Raw genomic sequence first — 21,328 nt, 5'->3', positions numbered from 1 at the left:
TCATGAGTCACTTCAAGTCTTTGTAATCTTTCCTCCAATTGTCTTATGGTTGCATCTTTTTGTGCAAGGGAGCGTTTTGCCTCCTTCAATTCACCAAGAATAAATGCTTTTTGTGGAGAGTGTGGTTTGTAAGATTCACCACTTGAATAGGTAGCCATTGCCAAAATGAAAACAGCAAACACAATGAACAAACAATTTCAAGAAAACAAGGTTAGAAAATTTAACAATTATGTTGCGGTAATGGAAAGTAAAAGGCACTCAAAGCACTCCAAGAAATAATTCATTCCTCAACCAAGCTTCTCTTGGGGTTTGGGTAATTCTCAAATGAAAGATGTCAAAGCAACCCACTCTTTCTCAAAGCCAAAACACCACAAAACATTAAGGAACAATAAAAGATAATAAAGAAAAGGTGTAAACAAGAAAAGGCTATAGCAAAAGGAATACAAGATATATGACAAACTAAAAAAATATTGAATGGAAAGACAATCAAGAAAATAAGGTATGTTCCTTCCGGTTGACTCGATTTCCTTCGTACGTCTACCACGATCACACGCCCAAATCTCTTTGCCTTCGTTTGTGCTTTCCTTTGATCAAACACCTGAAATTGCAAAGACAAAGGGGCGACCTAGAAGCCGTTTGCACTTAGACGCTCAAGTCAGTACTGGATGCCTCCTCGTGCACCTGATCTCTGGGGTCACTCGCCTTGGGAGCGCCCTAGTTGTTCACGTGTCATGCATGTATCTTTCCAGGGGCTCATAACTTGTGCTACGCCTGAACACGTCATTCACACCACACGCATGGACCCCTCGTGATCTAGGCTTCTCCCTACTGATAACTGGTGTGTTGTCTGGGACCCACTTCTTGTGGCCCAGCTCTGCTGTTTGAGTCACTGATGTCCGATGTCAAATCGCCCTCACTGTATTACCGAGGACACATCTGCACATCCTGGTGAACGACGCCTAACCATTCTTCAGCACCTTGGCTCACGTGCCTTGCGAGACACTGGCCCATGCTGCTCGTGGGACCCAGCTTGCGTGGCCCACCATTAGTAGCAGTCAACGACGTCCGAGGACTGGTCGGTACACTAGCTCTCAGTCTCGAGCTGTTAACTTGTTCAGCGAAGAGACTAAGTCCTCGCCCTTGGCGACCTACGTGCCTCTGTGTGACGGGACATGAACAGTGCACCGAAGTGACACTTCTCTGTGCCCATTTTAATCTGCGGACATGTGTCTAGATCAACGGCCAGGGCTTAACGTCGCTTATGCTCCCTCGTTTACGTTAAGCATTCAAAAGCGCGCGCTTCGATCACTGTTCCATCACTTTCTGAAACTTCTCTCCAGCGTTTTATCTTCTCTTCAAAAGCTTTCAACTTTCTTTCTCCAAAACTCAGAACCTTCAACCCATTTCGATCAAAAGGTATGATCTTTAGGCCTTGATTGCTTTTGTCTTGCTATCTCATTGCTGAATAACTGCTTGAAACTGTTTAAAGTTTCTGCATTTAGGTTTTTCGCACTTTGTATTTCCCTTGTTTTGCTTTGCATCTCTGTTTTCTGGGTTTATCTGGGTCGCGTCCTCAATTTCTTCTGAACGTCTCGTTTTTCCTCCTTTCTTCTCTCCCTCTTTGACTTCCTTTCAGATGGCTAGAACCAAAAACAACCTCAAACCCTCCCCCTAACATCGATTACAAGGCCCTCTACCCTTGGGCCTCTGAGGACCTCCTTGCTGAGACCTCTAATCTTACCTCTGGTGAGGACGTGACCAAGCACCGCTTGGACGAAGCCGCTTGTATGACCCACGAGTTTTGGAGGGAATGCTACGCTTATGTCTCTGTTCGCCTCTGCGCGGAGGGCGAACCTGTGTGTGTCGACGATCGCGTCAACTACGGGGAACCCTTCTTCTTCCTCTACGCCACCATCTTCAAGCAGATTAAACTCCATTTTTCACTCACGGGGTTCGAGTGGGCGCTCTTAACCGAAAAAAACGTGGCCCCTGCTCAACTGCACCCCAACAGCCGGGCCTTCGTGAGGGCATTCACGATCCTGCGCAACCACCTGAGGTACACCCCTTCTGTGGACGTATTCCTCTACTTCTTCAAGGCCAAGAGTCCAGGGAAGAAGCTTTGGGTAAGCTTCAACGGTGTGTCGGGGAGAGTCCTTCTAACCCTCTTTCAGCAATCCTACAAGGGCTTCAAAGGGAAGTTTTTCAGAGTGTGCTGCACTGCCCATGAGCCCACCCTACTAGACGAGTTTCCCCTTTACTGGATGGGGCAACTAAAGTTCAAGAAACCAAGGGGTCTTGAGGAGCTGACTCCCCTGATCGTGAACTATGCCAGCTTCTCTCGAGCTTGGGAGTGGTGTTCAACACTACTCAACTGATCAAGCACGAGTTCAACGCCAAAGACCTCAAGGGTTACATTGGTATCAGTTTCTGCCTTTACCTCGTCTTTACTTGCACTCTTGTTTCTTGTTGTTGCTCACGCATTGTATAAAATCTCATGCTCATTGTCTTGGTGCAGGTATGGTGCTCAATGAGAAGAAAAAGCTCAGGCTGGCCGAGGTTCTCGCTCGCTGACAAGGTGCTTCCACTGATGCTGGCCCCTCAGCTGCTGCTCCCACTGATGCTAGCCCCTTGGTTGCTGCTACCCCTACCCAAGACTCTCCCAATCCACCTGTTGTTGTGGTGGTCGTCGACTCCGATGACGAGGACACGGGGGAGGGCATCACCTTTAAAAGGCAAAGGGTGGTCGCGGCGACGACCTCACACTGTTCCACTGAAGCCCCTTCTTCAACATACTGGGAGCATCCCCGTAGCGCTTCCTCTCCCCACGAACCAGTTGCTATAGAAGGCAGTGGGGAGAGAGCTCCCAAGGGCGTCAACGTGCCGCCTGCCCCTGAGCTACCCTTCATTTTGCAGCACGCCCTCAAGAGCTTCCAAGGGAGGAGGGCAGCGAAGGCCTTAAGTGAAAACCTGCTGGAAGAGCGCATAGGGCAGAGTTTTGAGGACTTCCTTGCCCAGTCCTTCGCCTTCGCGAGTCAAGTGAGGTTGAGAGCCCAAGAAGAGCTGGAGGCCAAGGTGAGGGAAGAACTAGAGGCGAATATGAAAGAAGAGCTCGCTTGCCAGGCCCAAGCCTTTGCCAACCATGAAACTGCTTTGACCCAGGAGTTGAGCTGCCTTCGCCAATCAGAGAGGGACACCAAGAAGCGACTTTTCGACAAGGGTCAATAGTACACCGAGCTAGAGTCGAAAGTCTTGCCTTTGTGGACCAGGATGGTGGAGCTTGAAGAGCAAGCGGATGCGACCAAGGCCAAAATGGCCACGCTGGAGGAGAGGGCCATCTGTTGAGAAGTCCAACTAGGCCGAGCGAAGGGTGACCTCGCTGAGAAGACTGAGCTCTTCAAGAAGGCTGAAGCGGAGCTCCTTGAAGACGCCACCGACGCCTACGGAGGAGGGTTTGAGGATGCCCTTGCTCAGGTTGCCTATGTAAACTCTGAGTTGGACCTCACTCCCTTCACCGTGCTGAAGCGGGTTGTTGATGGGCAGTTTGTGCCCATTGCCCCTCCCTTTTAGGCTTGTAGTGAATTTATTGCTTTACGAACTCCTGTAAATAACTGCTTATTGTTGTTGTTTAAGAACTATCTTATCTTTAAACTTCTTTATTTGCCTTGGTTGCTTAACTGTTGCTTCGCGCGCTAACACTTCCAACAATGCCTTCGACAAACGCTTGAACCTTAAGTAGCACACTTACCCACCCCCGCCCTACCTTGCTCTCATTAGGCAGCGGAGGTGTGCACGCGAACTTTTAGTTGACCTCACCTCTGTAACATAAAGGAAAGGGAACCTCTGATACTCACTCTTCAAGCCTGCTTCATAAGACAAGGAAGAGAGAGAACTTCTAACAGACTCTGCTCCTACCTCACTGAGTAAGGAGATGCCTTGCTGACCACCCTAGCGAGCCATGCTTTCCTCACCTTGGAGTTCTCGCTCAAGAGGGAGGCGCACTCCGCGCTATCCCTCTTCGAGTTTCCTTGTCCAAGGAGAAATCTGTGTCTATTCCCTATCTGTCCACCATGGGTTTGGGGAGAATTCACCTTCTGGACCACACTGTCTCCATTACGGCGCTCTCACTCGAGAGAGGGGGTGTTCTCTGCGAACCATCCTGCCCAGTCTCGAGACTTCTAGACCGAGGAGGAACTCATAATTGACCTCGTTCTTGCTGTATAAAGTCAAGGGAGGATTTAACTGGCGAACCTTGCTTCTTTCCCCTAATGTTCTCACTCAAAGGGGAGGGAGGCGTCCTCTAAGAACCATCCTGCCCACCTTTGAGTGTACCATTATCAGACACCAAACGCTTCGGTACTCCAAAACGACACACTATGTTCTTCCACACGAAGTGTTGGACCTTGTGGGTCGTGATCTGCGCAACTAGCTCAGCCTCTATCCACTTCGTGAAGTACTCTATGGCGACCAAGAGGTACTTCATCTATTGTATCACCAAAGGAAAGGATCCCAGGATATCAATTCCCCAAGTATGGAATGGCCAAGGGCTATAAATCGACTTGAGCTCTTCCGGTGGCGCCTTGTGCTAGTCAGCGTGTTGCTTAAATTGCTTACACTGATGTGCGTACCTCGTGCAATCTTCCCTTATGGTCGACCAATAGTATCTCGCACGAATGGCCTTCGATGCTACAGATAGACCACCGATATGACTCCCGCATATCCCTTCGTGGACTTCTGCCTTTATTCGTTCACATTGGTCGCCACTCACACATACCAAGATTGGGTGGGTGAACCCGTGTCTGAACAACTCCCTGTCGATGAGAGTGTACTTGGCAGAATTTTTCTTTATTTTCTTGGCCTCCGTGGGTTCCAATGGGAGTATCCCATCAGCCAGGTAGCGCTTGTAGGGCGTCATCCAGGTTTCTCCTCCTTCGACCAGGTAGACCTGTAATGATTCCTTCCCAAGAACTGGATAAGTGCTTACCCTGGGAGTTTTCAATGTCTTCTGAGTCAGTGACCGATGACTTCTCGCCCATCCTCTCGACGTGTTGACATGTTCCCGTCGATTGACCAGATTGTGCTTCGTGTGTAGCTAAGACTCGCGTATCAAGGACTCCCTCGTCTTTGTTCCAAATCCCCACCCTTCACCATCGTGAGTACCTGAAAGAAATGCACAAAGGGGCGACGTTTGCACTCCGACGATCAAGTCAGCAAGCGAGAAACATCAAAAGACACACCTCTGTTTCGGAGCACCGTGAATGGATGCTTTGAAGGTGGTAAAATAACTGAGTAACTGATTTCTGTCTAATTGCCTGTGTGTACAGTGGGTTCGCGAGCAACCAACTAGAGTGTGTGTGTGTGTAAAACTGAGTCCCCCCTCGTATCAAACGTCTAAAGCCTTTTTTAAACGTCTCAAGCATTCAAAGTGTCTTAAAGCGCATTTAAAGCGTCTTAAAGCGCATTTAAGGAGTTTAAAAACGTTCAACGCGTTTAAAATGTTTAAAGCATTTAAAGCGTTTAAAGTGCTTTAAAGTGTTTGAAACGTAAACTGAATAAAAACGTACTTGAGCAAACTTTCAGGGAAACTTATATACCTTGATGTTTCAATGCTTACTGCCATGTGTTCTTTTGAGTTGATAGCTATTCTACGTGGAGGGCTTTACAGCGCCGTAACCCAACTTAGGGATATTCAATTGTGTAAGTCCTCCTTTCTCGAAGTGCATCTGGCGCAAGGGGTGACTTTCTGGGTGCCAACTCATGCGCCCCAGCCTCTAGTCACTCGCGCTGGGAGTGTATCTACATTCCTCTCGTACCACGCACATGGTTCGCCCCCGGGGCGTGGCCCTCTCATGGGTCGTATCTGTCCCAGGGGTCTCCTAGAGGTGGCTTGGGTACTTCACAAGTCAGGTTACTCCTCACTGGTACTGGGAATATGGCTTTGAAGCCACCTTTCTCTTCTCTTTATTACTGTTCTGAGGTACTGAGGCCCCTCGTGGTGTCGCCCCCTCCACGGTCTTTCCTACCTGTGGGTATCGGGGGGTGATAACGTCGATGCCTTAACCTGGCGACGCCTTAACCTGGCGTCGCCTACACCTGGCGACGCCTCTTCCTGGCGACGCCTTAAGCGGTTAACCTGTCGACTTTCCTCCCTGGGCTTCCTGGATGGGTCCCACCATATGTTTGATTTTGGCTTTGACTTTTGACTTTGACTTTGGTCAATGCCCGGGGACGAGACGGTACACAAGCCCCCCAGTCTTGAGCTGACAACTTGTTTTCAGCGAAAAGACTAAGACCTCGCCCTATCATCCACGTGGCATTCTGATGACGTGACATTCTAAGCAGCTGGCGTGACATTCTCTGTGCTGAAGATGTGATGCTTTAAGTTGTTCGTTAATCTCTTGACACGTGCCACGATCCTATGGCTGGGGATGTGTGTCGCTAGCGCTTCTTTAAGTTAACGTTATAACCTTTAAAAAATGCACGCTTAAGGCACTGTTTCATTCACTCTTTTGCATTCCCTCCACTGTTCATCTTCTCAAACTCTCTCTGCAACCTTCATTCTCTCCTTCGCACTTTCAATCTTCAACCACCCAGATACTCAAAAGGTATGGTTTTTCTTCTTCGACGACTCTTTCCCTTTACTGTATTGCTCTTATAACTGTTTGGGACTGTTTATATTTTCTGCATTTCTGTGTTCTACTCGCTTCGTCGCTTCCCCTGTTCTGCTCTTCTCGCATGGGTAGGGTTTTTCTAGGATTTCTCTTCCCCTTTCTGCCTTAACCCCATTTGTTAAACCTTTTTCCTTTCCTCCTTCTTCAGCTTTTTTCATCAATCCATGGCGCGTACAAAAACAACCGCCAATCCACCACCCCTAGGGATCAACTACAGGGCTCACTACCCCTGGGCCTCCGATGAACTCTTAGCCGAATGTTCGACTCTGACCACCGTTGAAGACGTGGAGAACCATCTAGGTGACCCACGTACATACAATTTCAACGCCTTCTCCAGCAGACACGACTCCCAAATCTCCGTTCGTCACGCCACCCCCGGGGAGCCGGTCTGCGTGCATGATAGGTCCAACGGCGGGAAACCCTTCTTCTTCCTCTACCAGACGGTGTTCAAACGAACCAGTCTGCACCTTCCTTTCTCAAGCTTCGTGAGGGAACTACTCACTGAAATCAACGTAGCCCCTGCCCAGCTACACCCCAACAGTTGGGCATTCATCAGGGCGTTTGAAATCTTGAACGGGTACTTGGGCTTGCTACCATCAGTGGACATCTTCCTCCACTTTTTCGAAGTGAAGAAGCAAGGGAAGAGCCTTTGGGTGAGCTTCTCTGGGGTCGCCGGAAGGATAATCCTCACCCTCTTCCATAACTCCTACAAAGGGTGGAAGGGTAAGTTCTTCAGGTTGTGTTGCACAAAATGCGACCCCACAACCCTGGATGGCTTCCCCTTATATTGGGTGAAGGAGCCAAGGCTGATTAAGCCCAAGTCCTTAGACGAACTACCCTCTGCTGATAGAGAGGTATGCGTGGCCTTAGCTGGCATGGGAGTTGTCTTCAACACCGCGGAGCTCAAAGCTCGTGAGTTTGATGCAGACGCCCTTTCTCAATATTTTGGTAGGAGAATCTACGCCCCTAATTGTCTTCTTTATCTTTGCCCTTTCTTATTGCTGTATGTGTTGTTTATATGTTCCAAACTTCTGTGTGTAACTATGTGTATCTGATGTTTCATCCTTAACTGGTATTGGCTCTAACCCTTCACCCCCTCCAATCACTGCAGTCCCACTAGCTGTGGCTAACAACTCTATCCCACCTCCCCTTGACAAGGGCAAAGGTGTCCTTGTTGTCCCCTCTGATGATGAAGGTTTAGGCGAGGGGCAGGTCTTCAAGAAGAGGAGGACCAATAGAGTCATCTCCTCACGATCTGCATCCCCCCAACGTGGAGGGTCTCTAAGGGACAACCCCCCTAGCGCCACATCTCCATCGCACCAACTGGGCCAAGAGGAGGGGGGAGAATCTGCACCGCCATCGACACAAGCACCCGTCGCTCAAGCAACTGCCCTAGAGACCTTAAAAATCCCCCCCCCCCCCCAATCATGCAACTAATGAGGGGGTTCAATGAGAGGTCGTCGGGAAGTTCCTCTGGCGAGGCCAAGAAGGAAGGCATGCCCTACTACATGGGGGCCTTCCTTGCCATTGCTCTCGATTGGCGAGCACAAGCAAAATCCAAGGCCATCGAGATGCAAGCCCTTCAGGCTCTCAAGCGAGCGCTGGCTTCCCTGAAGGAGGAGAAAATGAAGCTGGAAGATGCTTACAAAGCCTCCCTAGAGGAGACCCGCAAGGCGGAGGTGGTAGCCAACATGAGGTTGCACGAGGCTGAACAGAAATGTGCTGGCCTTCTGGGCTCTATGATTCCCTTGCAGACGGAGGTTGCTAAGTTGAAGAAGGCTGCTGAAAACTTCAAGGCCCTTGAGGACCGCTGTGTCTCTCAAGAGGCAAAACTGGTTGAGACTGAGGGGGAGCTGGCTGTGAAGATCGAAGCTCTCAACCTTCTCCAAGCTGAAAATGGCACACTCCAGGCTAATGTTAGCAAGCTTCAGGTGGAGAAGGAATTTCTGGACAAGCAGCTGGTCACCCAGAACTCCAAGATCGAAGAATTGGAGAAGTCCAACCAAGAACTCCTCGACGACATGGCGGGAACCTTTGATGAGGGGTTTAAAGAGGCTCTGGCCCAAGTCACGTGCGAAAACCCAGGGATCGACACCTCAAATTGTGACCCTGGCAACCAAATTGTTGATGGGAAGGTGGTGCCCCTCGACCTCGGGGAGTGAGCAGTATTTAATAGATCTCATCTTCTTTGTAAATTTGTATTTACAACATTTGAACTTATCTGTAATTCTAATGCTCGACTTTGTTTATTTAAATATCATTCGACCCTTATCTTTACATTCTTGTTCGCCTTTAACTTCTCTTGCACCTTTATCTGCTTTCTTTACTATATCCTTCGATGTATCCCTTCGTCGCTTTGCCTTTAACTCCTTAGGTAGCTCGTGACTTTCTCTTTTACTCTTCCCTTCTAAGTCGTGATGCATATCCTTCTCTTGATCTCTTCGCTTCAAGCTTCACTTGGCCTTCATATCTGTGAGGAATCTATCTCATGAAGGCATCGCCTGCCTCGTCATTGCCCAAAGATATTGGAGGACTTAACTTCGTGCCTCCTCATCACTCCAAAGGTGAATGAGGACTTCTCTTGTCTCTACGGCTTTCGATAACTCGTTCTCTTTGCGCTTCTTTTTGTTACTCTTCGATTTTCTTTGCCTTTGTAACTGGCATGATTTTCAACTTGCTCTTCGCTTTCATGAGTCCCAAGGTGCTTACTGCCAAGGGTATTGCTAGCTTCGTCATCGCTTAGGATGAGAAGGGGGTCTCATCTCTTCTATGGCCTCGACATCGCCCAAGGGCGAGGAGGGCTTATCTTATCTGTGTTGGGTGTCCACGCTCGAGGAGAGACCTGAGAACGCGAGGTCGTATCGTCCTCAACATGTCTAAACACTTGGGACAAAAGTCGCGCTTTGGTGCCCACGCCCGTGGAGAGGCCTATTACAACAACGTCGTATCATCCACGGGGTGTCTAAACACCGAGGAAACTTTAGCCCTTCTCTCTGCGTGCTTGGTGCCCACGCCTGAGGAGAGGCCTGCCCAGGGGTAGTGTCGTTTCGTCCTCAGGGTGTCTGAAAACACCAAGGCGATCCGCGTTGTTGGTGCCCACGCCCAGGTAGAGGCGTGTTAGAAACATCGCTGTATCGTCCCTGGTGTGTCTAAACACAAAGATGACCAGGGATGTTGGCGATTACGCCCAAGGAGAAGATTTCCCGAAGGTTGGCGCTTCTCCTTAACTGCGTGTATCTGCACCAAGTGACCTGGTTCTCCACTGCTCCGAAACTTCTTACTGTCTGATGCCCACACTCGAAGGAAACACCCCACGCCTGATGGAGGAAGGCCAAGCTCACCACACTATGAAAGCCAAGTTCCAAGTCTAGACTGTCTAGACCCATGTGGGGAGCGTCTAGACTCAAGAGGAGAGCGTCTAGCACAAGATGAGGGACGGCTACAAAAGGAGCGTCTAGGAGGAAGCCTAGACCGTCTAGGACCTATCACTAGGTCCATGACCAAGCACCTTCACGCACAAATGGGTCAAGCAACGGATTGGAGGGAGAAGAACTTATACATGCTACATGGAGGCCCATTAGGGGTTGCTTGGTAGTTAGTGTAGTGTTAGAAAGCATAAACTTGTCTTACATGTGATTTACCCTAGATTTTGTGCACATTCTAGAACTTTGCCTCACATGGCCGGCCATGTGCCCATGTGCTCCATGTGGAGTAATTTCCATTTCATTTAGGTAGCATTTCATCTTCTCTTAGCTTAGGATTTACGGCCTCCTTAGCCTATAAAAGGAGAAGCCCATCACTTGTATTTTGAAGATTAATGAGAGTAATATTATGCTGCCCACATTGTGCCATACATTGCTTTTGCCTAGTTTCTAGGACCTAATCTTCATCCTCACACCTATCTAAGGGTTGGCCGAACCTCCCTTCTTCCATACTCATTATGCACCTTCAAGATCACCACAACTCCTAGGAGGATCTTGCACATCTCAATCCATAGCTTCCGCACCATTTTTTACAACATCCAAGAAGAGCTCCATGAGAATGCCATCATTTGGTATCATGAGCATAGGTTCTTCAAAGATGAGTAGTTCTTGGTCATTTTCATTTTGAGTTCTTCTTTATTTCGTGTTGTTCATCTTGTTTTCATATTTGTCTTGCTGTTTTTTAATTTTTGCTTTGAATTGGTGTGTTGTTTGGAAATTCCCATCGGTGCATCTTGTTCAATTGTTCTTGAGCAATCTTTGTGCAATTTTTGACAGGATTCCATACACCTTGTGTTGCTGTTTTTATTTTAGGTATTTGAGTCCTTATTGCAATTTTATTTGGTTCATTTTATGTTCATTTGAGTCTTTTAATTTCTGAATGTATATGTGTTTTGTCTAGTCATGTTTTTCCAAAATGTCATCAAATCATAGTGATACTTTGTTTGGCTTATTTGTTTCTTGATTTTGGTCTAAATATTTCATTTGAATCTGCTGAGTTTGTGATCCTTTGGTGCCTTTTATTTTTAGCTTGAGTTCATATTTGTGTTTAGATCTACACAAATTCCTTTTCATCAATTCCATTGTGTTTATCTTTTGGTATCTTGCTGTTTTTTTTTTTTTTCAGTTTTTACAGAATCCCCTGTTTTACAAAACTCTGTGCTGGCTGTTTTGTTTAAGAAAATTATTTTCCTACATAGGAAATTTCTGATTCTCTGGATTATGCAAGATTAAGGTGTTACAGAAAAGACAAAAAAAGAATCAACTCAAAAGAGTCAATAGAAAAAAATGATAAATATTATAAAAACAGTGTGCAAATCTGGGCGCTACAGTTGGCGTAACTGAACACTGATTTTGAAAAATTTATTAAAAAAAAAATGGTTTATGCGTTTGGAGTGAAACCAACGCTAGAATTTAGTTGAGATCTTGAATTATTTGGATATAAATTTTCAGAAGAAAATCTTAAAAGGGCAGCTCAGCATAAATCGGGGAAAATCACACTCTCTGGCCCACAACAATTTTTTCAGTGGTGCTGTTTTTGATTTCGAAATCAATTCTAGTGCTATTCTTAGGATCCATTTTGTGTGTGTACCGTCCCGTATCAGGGCGTTGACTAAGTCAAGGTCGAAGGCAACGACTGGAGGTCAAAGTCAGCTCAAGGTGTCGCCCAGGTGTAGGAACGCCAAGAAGAAGCGTCGCCAAGGCAGGACAAGGCGTCGCCAAAGCGCGGCGTTGCCTAGGTGAAGGCGACGCCTAGGTGGAGGCGTCACCTAGATGAAGGCGTCGCCCCGGTGAAGGCGTCGTCCAGGTGAAGGCGTCGCCTAGGTGAAGGCGTCGCCTAGGTGAAGGCGTCGCCTAGGTGAAGGCGTCGCCCAGGTGAGGGCGTCGCCAGATCGAACAGTGTAAAAGCGAGGCAATCACGGTGTGGTTCCCCGATACCCATGGGTAGGAAAAATCATGGAGGGAACGACGCCGTGTGAAAGCCTCAGGTCCCGATATCTCGGGAAAGTGATAAAGAGAAGGAAAAGGTGGCTTCAAGGCCATAGTGATAGTACCAGTGAAGGGCAGCCTGACTCGCGAAGTACCCCTGCCGCCCCAGAGACGCCTTCGGGACAGATACGACCCAAGAGGAAGGTCACGCCCAGGATAACCGGGTGCAGGGTGTGAGAGGAAGGCAGATACGCTCTCAGAGTAAGTGGCTAGATACTTGGGGGGCATGAGTTGGCACCCAAAAAGCCACCCCTAGCGCAGTAGCACTCCCAAGCAGGAGGACCCACACGTAGAAACGTCCCCAGAGGGGCAGAAACACCCCCAGATGGGGTCAAGGCGTCGTGAGGCCCTCCACGTGTATGACAGCAATGCCGGAATGGAAACACCCTCTAGTTAGGTGCCAGGTAATTAAAGATATTCAATACAGTTTCCCTTTTCGGCATTCAGGTACTATTATGGCTCCCAAGCGTTTCAACGTCTTAAATGCGCTACGTTTCATAATTAAGCGCTTTAATGAGCGCGTTACGTTTGAGTTTAAAAGCGCTTTAAGGCGCTTTAAATGCTGGGCAGTTTAAATAGCGCTGGGAATGTCGGAAAAAGGGTTGGAACCTTGGACAAATTTAGGAGAAACTCTTTAGTTGCTTGCCCGTGCTTGAGGATTACGTACAAGTGACTGGAGAATATTTTTGCCTGAAGGGGACAACACACACACACATATACACAGTTTCTTTTACCACCTTCAGAGTGCCATACGCGGTGCTCAGATACGTGGGTGGACAGTTTTGGTGTTTCTTGCTGGCTGACTTGAGCGTCGGAGTGCAAACGGCCGCTAGGGCGCCTCTTTGTCCTCTTTTTTGCAGGAATTCACAGGCAATCAGTGGGAAGGAGTCCTTAGCTGACGGTTGAGGTCGTGCACGAAGACGTCCCGGTCAACCGGACGGAACAGTGTGCCTACCTTTTTTTGAGTACCTTTATTTGCTTGTCTAATATTTCTTTGGAACTTTTCTAGTTGTCACAATTTAACTCCATTTGTGTGGTACTGTTTTTCCAATTAATTTGTTTCTTGCTTTAATTCTTTGGCCTCTAAATTTGGTGCTGGATTGTTTCTCAATTGGTGCTTATTTGAGTGGAAGTTTGACTTGAGTGAGGTCTAGCTTGCTTGATAGGTGCTGGATTGGAGAATTAATTCCTTAATTCTAAGAGGAACAAAGGCAAGGGCAGAAACAAATACCTGCCAGAAACACCACAAACACTTGGAGGGCCCAACAAAGAAAAGACAACTAAGGAAGTGCCAATAGCAAAAAAAAAAAGATCAACAAAGGGAGTTTTCTTAATTTTCTTTGCAACTTAACTTTTTTTAATTACTTCTTTAATTACGTGATTAGACGGTGAGTGTGTCTTCAAGGGCTCCTAGTGTCCAAGAAGCCTCACCTAGGGCTGACTAGTGTAGAACTATCTAGTTTAGCACTTGTTAATTGTTTTTAATTGCATCTCTTGCTTAATTAGTTTCGCTTTTTCAATTGTGTTGCTTTGTTTAAGCTTTGTCAATCCTTGCTTGATTAATTAGTAAGCTTGCATTGTTTTCTTGCATTAAAATCTGATTTCTCAACTTAATTGTGTTCTAAGTGGTTTACTAAGAGAAAACTTTGTGTGAAGACATTGAGGGATAGTTTTTGGCTAAGGCAAAGGCTTGGTATTTAAGTAGTCCACTGTGGCTCACCTCCCTTACCTGGAAACTACCTTCTTTGACTTTCCTAAATTTTCTCAAGTGTACCGTCCCGTATCCGGGAGTTGACAAAGTCAAGGTCAAAGTCAACGCCTGGAGTCAAAGTCAACACAAGGCGTCGCCTAGGTGGAGAGACGCCAAGTACCAGCGTCGCCAGGAGGAAGCGTCGCCAAGGCAAGGCGTCGCCTAGATGAAGACGTCGCCCAACCAGGGCGTCGCCAAGATCAAATATCACTAAGACAAGGCAATCACAGTGCGGTTCCCCGATACCCATGGGTAGGAAAGACCATGGAGGGAGCGACGCCGTGAGTAGGCCTCAGGTCCCGATAATCCGGGGTAGTGATAAAGAGAAGAGAAAGGTGGCTTCAAGGCCATAGTGATATCACCAGTGTAGGGCAGCCTGACTCGTGAAGTACCCCTGCCGCCCCAGAGACGCCTTTGGGACAGATACGGCTCAAGAGGAGGGTCACGCCCAGGGTAGCTAGGTGCAGGGTACGAGAGGAAGGCAGATACGCTCTCAAAGTGAGTGACTAGATGATTGGGGGCATGAGTGGGCACCCAAAAAGTCACCCCTTGCGCAGTAGCACTCCCAAGCAGGAGGACTCACACGTAGAAACATCCCAAGATGGGATCATGGCGCTGTGAGACCCTCCACGTGTGCGACAGCCAGGTCAGAATAGAAACATCATTTAGTCAGGTACCAGGTAATTAAAGTCATTTAATACAGTTTCTGTTTCGAGCGTTTAAGGTACTATAAAGGCTCTCAAGCGTTTCAACGTCTTAAATGGGCTACGTTTTCTAAATTAGACGCGCTAATTAGGTGTGTTACGTCTTATAATTAAAAGCGCTTTAAGACGCTTTAAATGCTAGGGTAGTTTAAATAGCGCTAAGAATGTTTAGAACGGGGTTCGAACTTTTGGCAAATTTTCCAGAAACTCCCTAGTTGCTTGCTCGAGCCTTGAGGTTACGGACATGGAACTGGGTAAAGATCTTTGCCAGAACGAGGAAATACACACTAGAAATAGTTTCCTTTTTACCACCTTCAGAGTGCCATACGCGGTGCTCTGATATGGAGGTTCATAGTTTTTGGTGTTTCTTGCTGGCTGACTTGAGCGTCGGAGTGCAAACGGCCGCTAGGGCGCCCTTTTTTCCTTCTTTGCAGGAATCCACAGGTAATCAGGGGGAAGGAGTCCCTAGCTGACGGTTGAGGTTGCGCACGAAGACGTCCCAGGTCAACCGGACGGAACATTTGGTGCCCACCGTGGGGCGGATATAAAACATCAGTCCCATCACAAGTTTGAGAAGATCTACCAAGTTATAGTAACGTTGGAGGAGGTTTGAAGAGACCGTGAAAATGGCCACCACAAGACGAGGTACTGCACGCGCGGCCCCAGCAGAATTGTCCATGCAACAGGTCCTGGAGATAATGCGGGGACTGCAAGAGGATATGGCGGAGTCGAAACTGGAACAGGAACGCATGCAAGCAGATCTCGAAGCCTCGCATGAGAGGAATGAAGAGCTCCATCGTATAAATGAGGAGTTGCGCCGGGGTTTGCAAAATAATCGGGGGCAACGTGAACGTGACGAGATGGAGAACCACTCCTCGCCAAGGGAGTTTTCCATTCCCTTCTTGCAGGAGATTCTGGATGCAGTGATCCCAATCACATTCGCGGGGCTCAAGGTGATCTTCACCGGGATGGAGGACCCTGAGATGCACCTCGCTGCATTTCACACACAGATGGTCCTAGTAGGCGGCTCTGACGCTGCCAAGTGCAAGCTCTTTATGAGCACCTTGACTGGGATGGCTATGGATTGGTTTATCAGCCTACCGAACGGCCATATCACCTCTTCCGACAACTGTCACGATTTTTCAGGGAACAATACCTAGCAAACAAGGCCCCGCCGTCGGTTTCCTACGATTTGTTTGATGTGAAACAGTATCAAGGGGAGACCCTAAAGGAATACATCAATCGCTTCGAGGCCCAGGTAGTAAAGGTTGGTACGACAGAGGAACCTATGATTGTATACGCGTTCGTGAAAGGCGTATGCCCCGACCCTTTTGGTGAATCCATCATTCGCAACCGCCCTAGGACTTATGCTGAACTACGGTGTCGGGCAGTAGAGCATATCGCTTCTGAGGGAGAGGTGTGCGTGAAGCGCACCAGCGTCGTACCCTCGCGCCCGAGAGGACTGACGCGAGCTCAACCCGCCAGGGTCAATGAGACCACGACGGGAAGGAAGAAACCAGAGGGGAGACGCCCCTACGAAGCCAGAAAGCCCCAGCCCCGGGGTCCAGCGGGAGGTGATCGCCCGGCCTGAGAAAGAACGAGGCCGGCGAGATACAATTTTGTGGTGGAACTGAAGGACCTGATCGCCGTGCCTAATATAGCTGAGAGATTGAGGCGACCGGCGAAGTCTGATAAGGTGTTGGGGCCTCGGAAAGACTCTTGGTGTGAGTTCCACGAGGCTTTCGGTCACCACATTGATAACTGCCTGTCGCTGGGTTACCAGATGGATAAGCTGGTGAGAATCGGGTTTCTGAAGGATTATGTCGCGGAACCCGCAACGACTGCCACCTTGCTGCCGCTAGCGGAAGAACAAGCACACGAGACGCCGGTTCTTGACGAGGTCCATACCATAGCTGGAGGATTTTCCGGCGGAGGACCCATCGCCTCCCAGCGAAAGAAATACGCGAGGGGGGTCAACTCGATCGAAGAAAGGATCTCGGGTGAGCCGTGGGAGTCGGACCTCATATTCACGAGAGGGGATCTCCGAGACGTGGTGCCGCATGACAACGACCCCGTGGTCATTTCGGTTGTCATAGCTGGAAGAAAGGTGCACAGAGTTCTTGTCGACCAGGGAAGTTCAGCAGACGTCATGTTCTGGTCGACATTCAATAAGTTACGGTTATCCCCCGACCTTTTGAGGCCCTACACAGGGTGCCTGTATGGGTTTGCGGACAACCAGGTGAAAGTCCGAGGCTACCTGGAGTTGAGGACTACGTTCACGGACGGAGAGGCCTCGCGTACCAAAAGCATCTGGTACTTGGTCGTGAACTCCAGCTCCGCTTACAATATCTTGTTGGGCAGGCCGGCGTTGAACTGGCTGAACGCAGTAGCCTCCACACGCCATATGAAGATGAAGTTGTCGGACCTCAGTGGCAAGGTGATAGTCATCAAGTCAGACCAGAAGGAGGCAAGGAAATGCTATGAGAACAGCCTGAAAACGAAGAGAGGCGTGTTCATGGTGTATGAGCGTCCGCCGAGTGCAGACACGACGATGATTGAGGCGACGCCCGCTGGGTCAACGCCTAACGAGGCCGTACCCGCGAGGGCAACGCCCGAAACAGATGCACCCATGGAAGAAGCTCCTGACGACGCGGCGCCCGTGGAAGAAGCGGCGCACGTCGAGGATGGTAGTAGGGAACAACCGGCGGCTAACGCCGTGGAGAGGGAGATTGGCGACAAAACGTTTAAGTTAGGAAGTTTGCTGAGCCCAGAAGAACAGGAAGGGGTGGCAGAAGTGATTTCACGCCACTTGGATGCTTTCGCATGGTCCGCCTCGGATATGCCCGGCATCGACCCTGATTTCCTGTGTCAACACCTCAGCATGGACGCCACGGTCCGCCCCGTGCGCCAAAGAAGGAGAAAGTTTAACAAAGAGAGGCAGCAGGTGGTAAAGGATGAAACGCAGAAGCTGTTGAGTGCTAGCCACATCAGCGAGATTCAATACCCTGATTGGCTAGCCAACGTCGTCTTGGTGAAGAAGGCGAATGGGAAGTGGAGGATGTGCGTGGACTTCACGGACTTGAATAAGGCGTGCCCGAAGGACTCGTACCCACTACCCAGCATCGACGCGTTGGTGGATAGTGCATCCGGCAGCAAGGTGCTGAGCTTCCTGGACGCATTCTCGGGGTACAACCAGATCAAGATGCACCCGAGAGATGAGAGTAAAACTGCATTCATGACGGAGACTTGCAGTTACTGTTATAAGGTGATGCCTTTTGGGCTGAAAAACGCGGGTGCCACATACCAAAGGCTAATGGACAAGGTCCTGGCGCCCATGCTAGGGAGGAATGTGTACGCCTACGTGGATGACATGGTGGTGGCGTCACAGAATAGGGCACAGCACATGGCAGACCTGGAGGAGTTGTTCGTCACAATATCCAAGTACCGCCTCAAGCTAAACACTGAAAAGTGTGTCTTCGGGGTAGAGGCCGGTAAGTTCTTGGGTTTTATGCTCATAGAGAGGGGGATAGAAGCGAACCCCGAAAAATGCGCAGCGATTATCGCCATGCGAAACCCGACGTCGGTAAAGGAAGTGCAGCAGCTAACAGGGCGGATGGCGGCACTCTCAAGGTTTGTTTCCGCCGGGGGAGAGAAGGGGCACCCATATTTCCAGTGCCTCAAGAGAAATAGTCGCTTTGCATGGACTGACGAATATGAAGCGGCTTTCATTAAGTTAAAAGAGTACCTGGCGACGCCACCGGTCCTCTGCAAACCAGTAACAGGTGTGCCCCTCCGGCTATATTTCATGGTAACGGAGCGGGCTATCAGCTTTGTGTTAGTCCAGGAGCAGGACCAGAGTCAAAAGCCCATCTATTTCGTGAGCAAGGCATTACAAGGAGCTGAGATGAGATACCAGGCGCTGCAGAAGGCAGTGTTAGCAGTGGTGTTTTCAGCCAGGAGGCTCCGTCATTACTTCCACAGCTTTATGGTGGTAGTGATGACAAACCTCCCTATACAGAAAGTGTTGCAGAAGCCTGACGTGGCGGGAAGAATGGTGCGCTGGGCGGTGGAGCTGTCAGAATTCGACATTCAGTATGAGCCTAAAGGATCCATCAAAGGGCAAGTGTACGCAGATTTTATAGCGGAACTCTCGCCCGGAGGTGAGCAAGAGGTGGAGGTGGGCTCGCAGTGGTTGCTCTCGGTTGATGGCTCTTCCAACCAACAAGGGAGCGGTGCGGGAATAGTCTTGGAGGGACCCAACGGCGTACTGATTGAGCAAGCTCTGCGCTTCGCCTTTAAGGCAAGTAATAATCAAGCGGAATACGAAGCTATGATCGCAGGATTGCTCTTGGCCAAGGAGATTGGCGCACAGAACCTCCTGGTTGAAAGCGATTCCCAACTGATTACTGGGCAGGTGTTGGGTGAGTTCCAGGCGAAGGACCCACAGATGGCGGCGTATCTAAAATACGTCCAGTTATTGAAGGGAGCATTCAACGCTTTTGAGCTGGTACATGTCCCAAGGGAGAAGAATGCCAGAGCTGACCTGTTTGCCAAGCTGGCCAGCTCAGGCAAGGGGGGTAGGCAGAGGACAGTGATCCAAGAGACGCTCAAGGCTCCGCGTAAATTCGTGGAAGATAACAGGGTGGATGTCTTCCAGACTTATACAACAAGAGGAAGGCCAAGGAGTCATCGCTCTTTGACCCAAGATACGCTGAAAATGCCCCGCATCAGCACGTACGCGGATATGCCTGAAGAAGGAAGGCAAATGCAGGTATGTGTCCTAGCCGAGGGAGACACCTGGATGACGCCATACAAACGGTACCTGGCGGATGGCGCTCTCCCAGTGGAGCCGGAAGAGGGTAAGAAGGTCAAGAGAAATGCCGCAAGATATACTCTAGTGGACGGAGTGTTGTTCAGGCACGGTTTCACTCACCCTATCCTAACGTGTGTAAGTGGCGACGAGTGTACCAGGATAATGGCGGAGCTCCACGAAGGCTTTTGCAGGAGCCACGTAGGGGGAAGGTCCTTAGCCTCCAAGGTGCTACGCGCAGGGTTCTTCTGGCAAACAGTAAAAGAGGATTGCGCGCGACACGCCCAGCGCTGCAGGCAATGCCAAAAGCACGCTGACTGGCACAAGGCGCCGCCAGAAGAACTGCGATCCATATATAGCCCGTGGCCTTTTCATACCTGGGGAATTGACATCCTGGGTCCGTTCCCACTGGCGATAAGGCAGATGAAGTATTTGATCGTTGCCATCGAGTACTTCACCAAGTGGATAGAGGTAGAGCCTGTGGCACAGATCACTGCGCACAAGGTACAACACTTTGTGTGGAAGAACATTGTGTGTCGCTTTGGCGTACCTTGGCGCTTGATATCCGATAATGGGACCCAGTTTGCCAGTCAGCAGTTGAGAAATCTGTGCACTGAGGTAGGTATCAAGCAAGTGTTCGCATCAGTCGAACACCCCCAGACCAACGGGCAAGTAGAGTCAGCAAACAGAGTTTTACTGAGGGGGCTAAAGAGAAGGCTAAAGAAGGCCAAAGGGGCGTGGGCAGAGGAAGTACCAAGGATCGTATGGGCATACCACACCATGCCCCAATCTTCTACCACGGAGACGCCCTTCAGCTTAGTGTATGGATCGGATGCGATGATCCCGGTAGAAATACACGAAAGCTCGCCACGTTTCCAAAACTTTGTGGTGGAGGAATCCAACGAAGAAAGGCGGGTGAACCTGGACCTACTAGAAGAAGCCAGGGAGGAGGCCAGAATAAAGGCTGAAGCAGTAAAGAGAAGAGTGGAGCGACAATACAGCTCTAAGGTGAAGCCACGACAGTTTCAGATTGGCGACCTAGTTATGAGGAAGGCTCATCCATACGAGTTGGAGAATAGCTGTCCCCCAAGTGGACCGGGCCCTTCAGAGTTAGCGAGGCTAAGGGCAATGGCTCGTAAAACCTAGAGACCTTAGAAGGGGGTCCCATCCCGCGCAGTTGGAATGCAGCCAACCTGAGGTTTTATTTTAGTTGACTAATGTAAAGCAGCTATGTAACAGTCTTGTTAAAGGGGACGCTCTTTTTCCCTTTCCGGGGTTTTTTAATGATGTCACCCAAATAAAAGAAAAACAAGTTTGAGAAAAGACCTTGCCTTGGTTTTAAATCTTTATCTTTCTCCGTTTGAAGTAGCGAGAGGCGTCGCTAGTAAAGAAGGCGTCGCCAAGAAGACAGGCGTCGCCAAGAAGAAGGGCGTCGCCAAGAACATAGGCGTCACCAAGAAAGAAGGCGTCGCCAAGGAGAAAGGCGTCGCCGAGAAGACAGGCGTCGCCAAGAAGAAGGGCGTCGCCAAGAAAGTAGGCGTCACCAAGAAAGAAGGCGTCGTCAAGGAGAAAGGCGTCGCCAAGAAGAAAGGTGTCGCCTGAGTGCAGACGCCGCTAAGAAACACGACGGAGAAAAAACGCACAATATATGAGATGTATGCAAAGTAAAGTGGCGTTACAGAAACCAAGTGTGGTATAATACAGTTGATTTTACAAGTAGTTTTCGATACAGATGGGAGAAACGCGAGTAGGGCAAACATTACAACTCATACAAAAGCACAAACGAATCACTTCTCAGTGGCCATCGGAGTCAGCACAGGAAGAAGACGAAGCCCCGCTCTCAGCCCGCAGAGCTCGGGTAAGTCGTGTCCTCCGCTCTTGGTTTATTTTCGAACCTGCACCAAGGAAGATGAATGTGTCAGAGA

The sequence above is a fragment of the Phaseolus vulgaris genome, chromosome 7 (genome assembly GCF_051622355.1).
Source record: "Phaseolus vulgaris cultivar YP4 chromosome 7, ASM5162235v1, whole genome shotgun sequence".
Taxonomy (NCBI): Eukaryota; Viridiplantae; Streptophyta; class Magnoliopsida; order Fabales; family Fabaceae; genus Phaseolus; species Phaseolus vulgaris.
Note: the sequence above shows the minus strand (reverse complement) of the source record.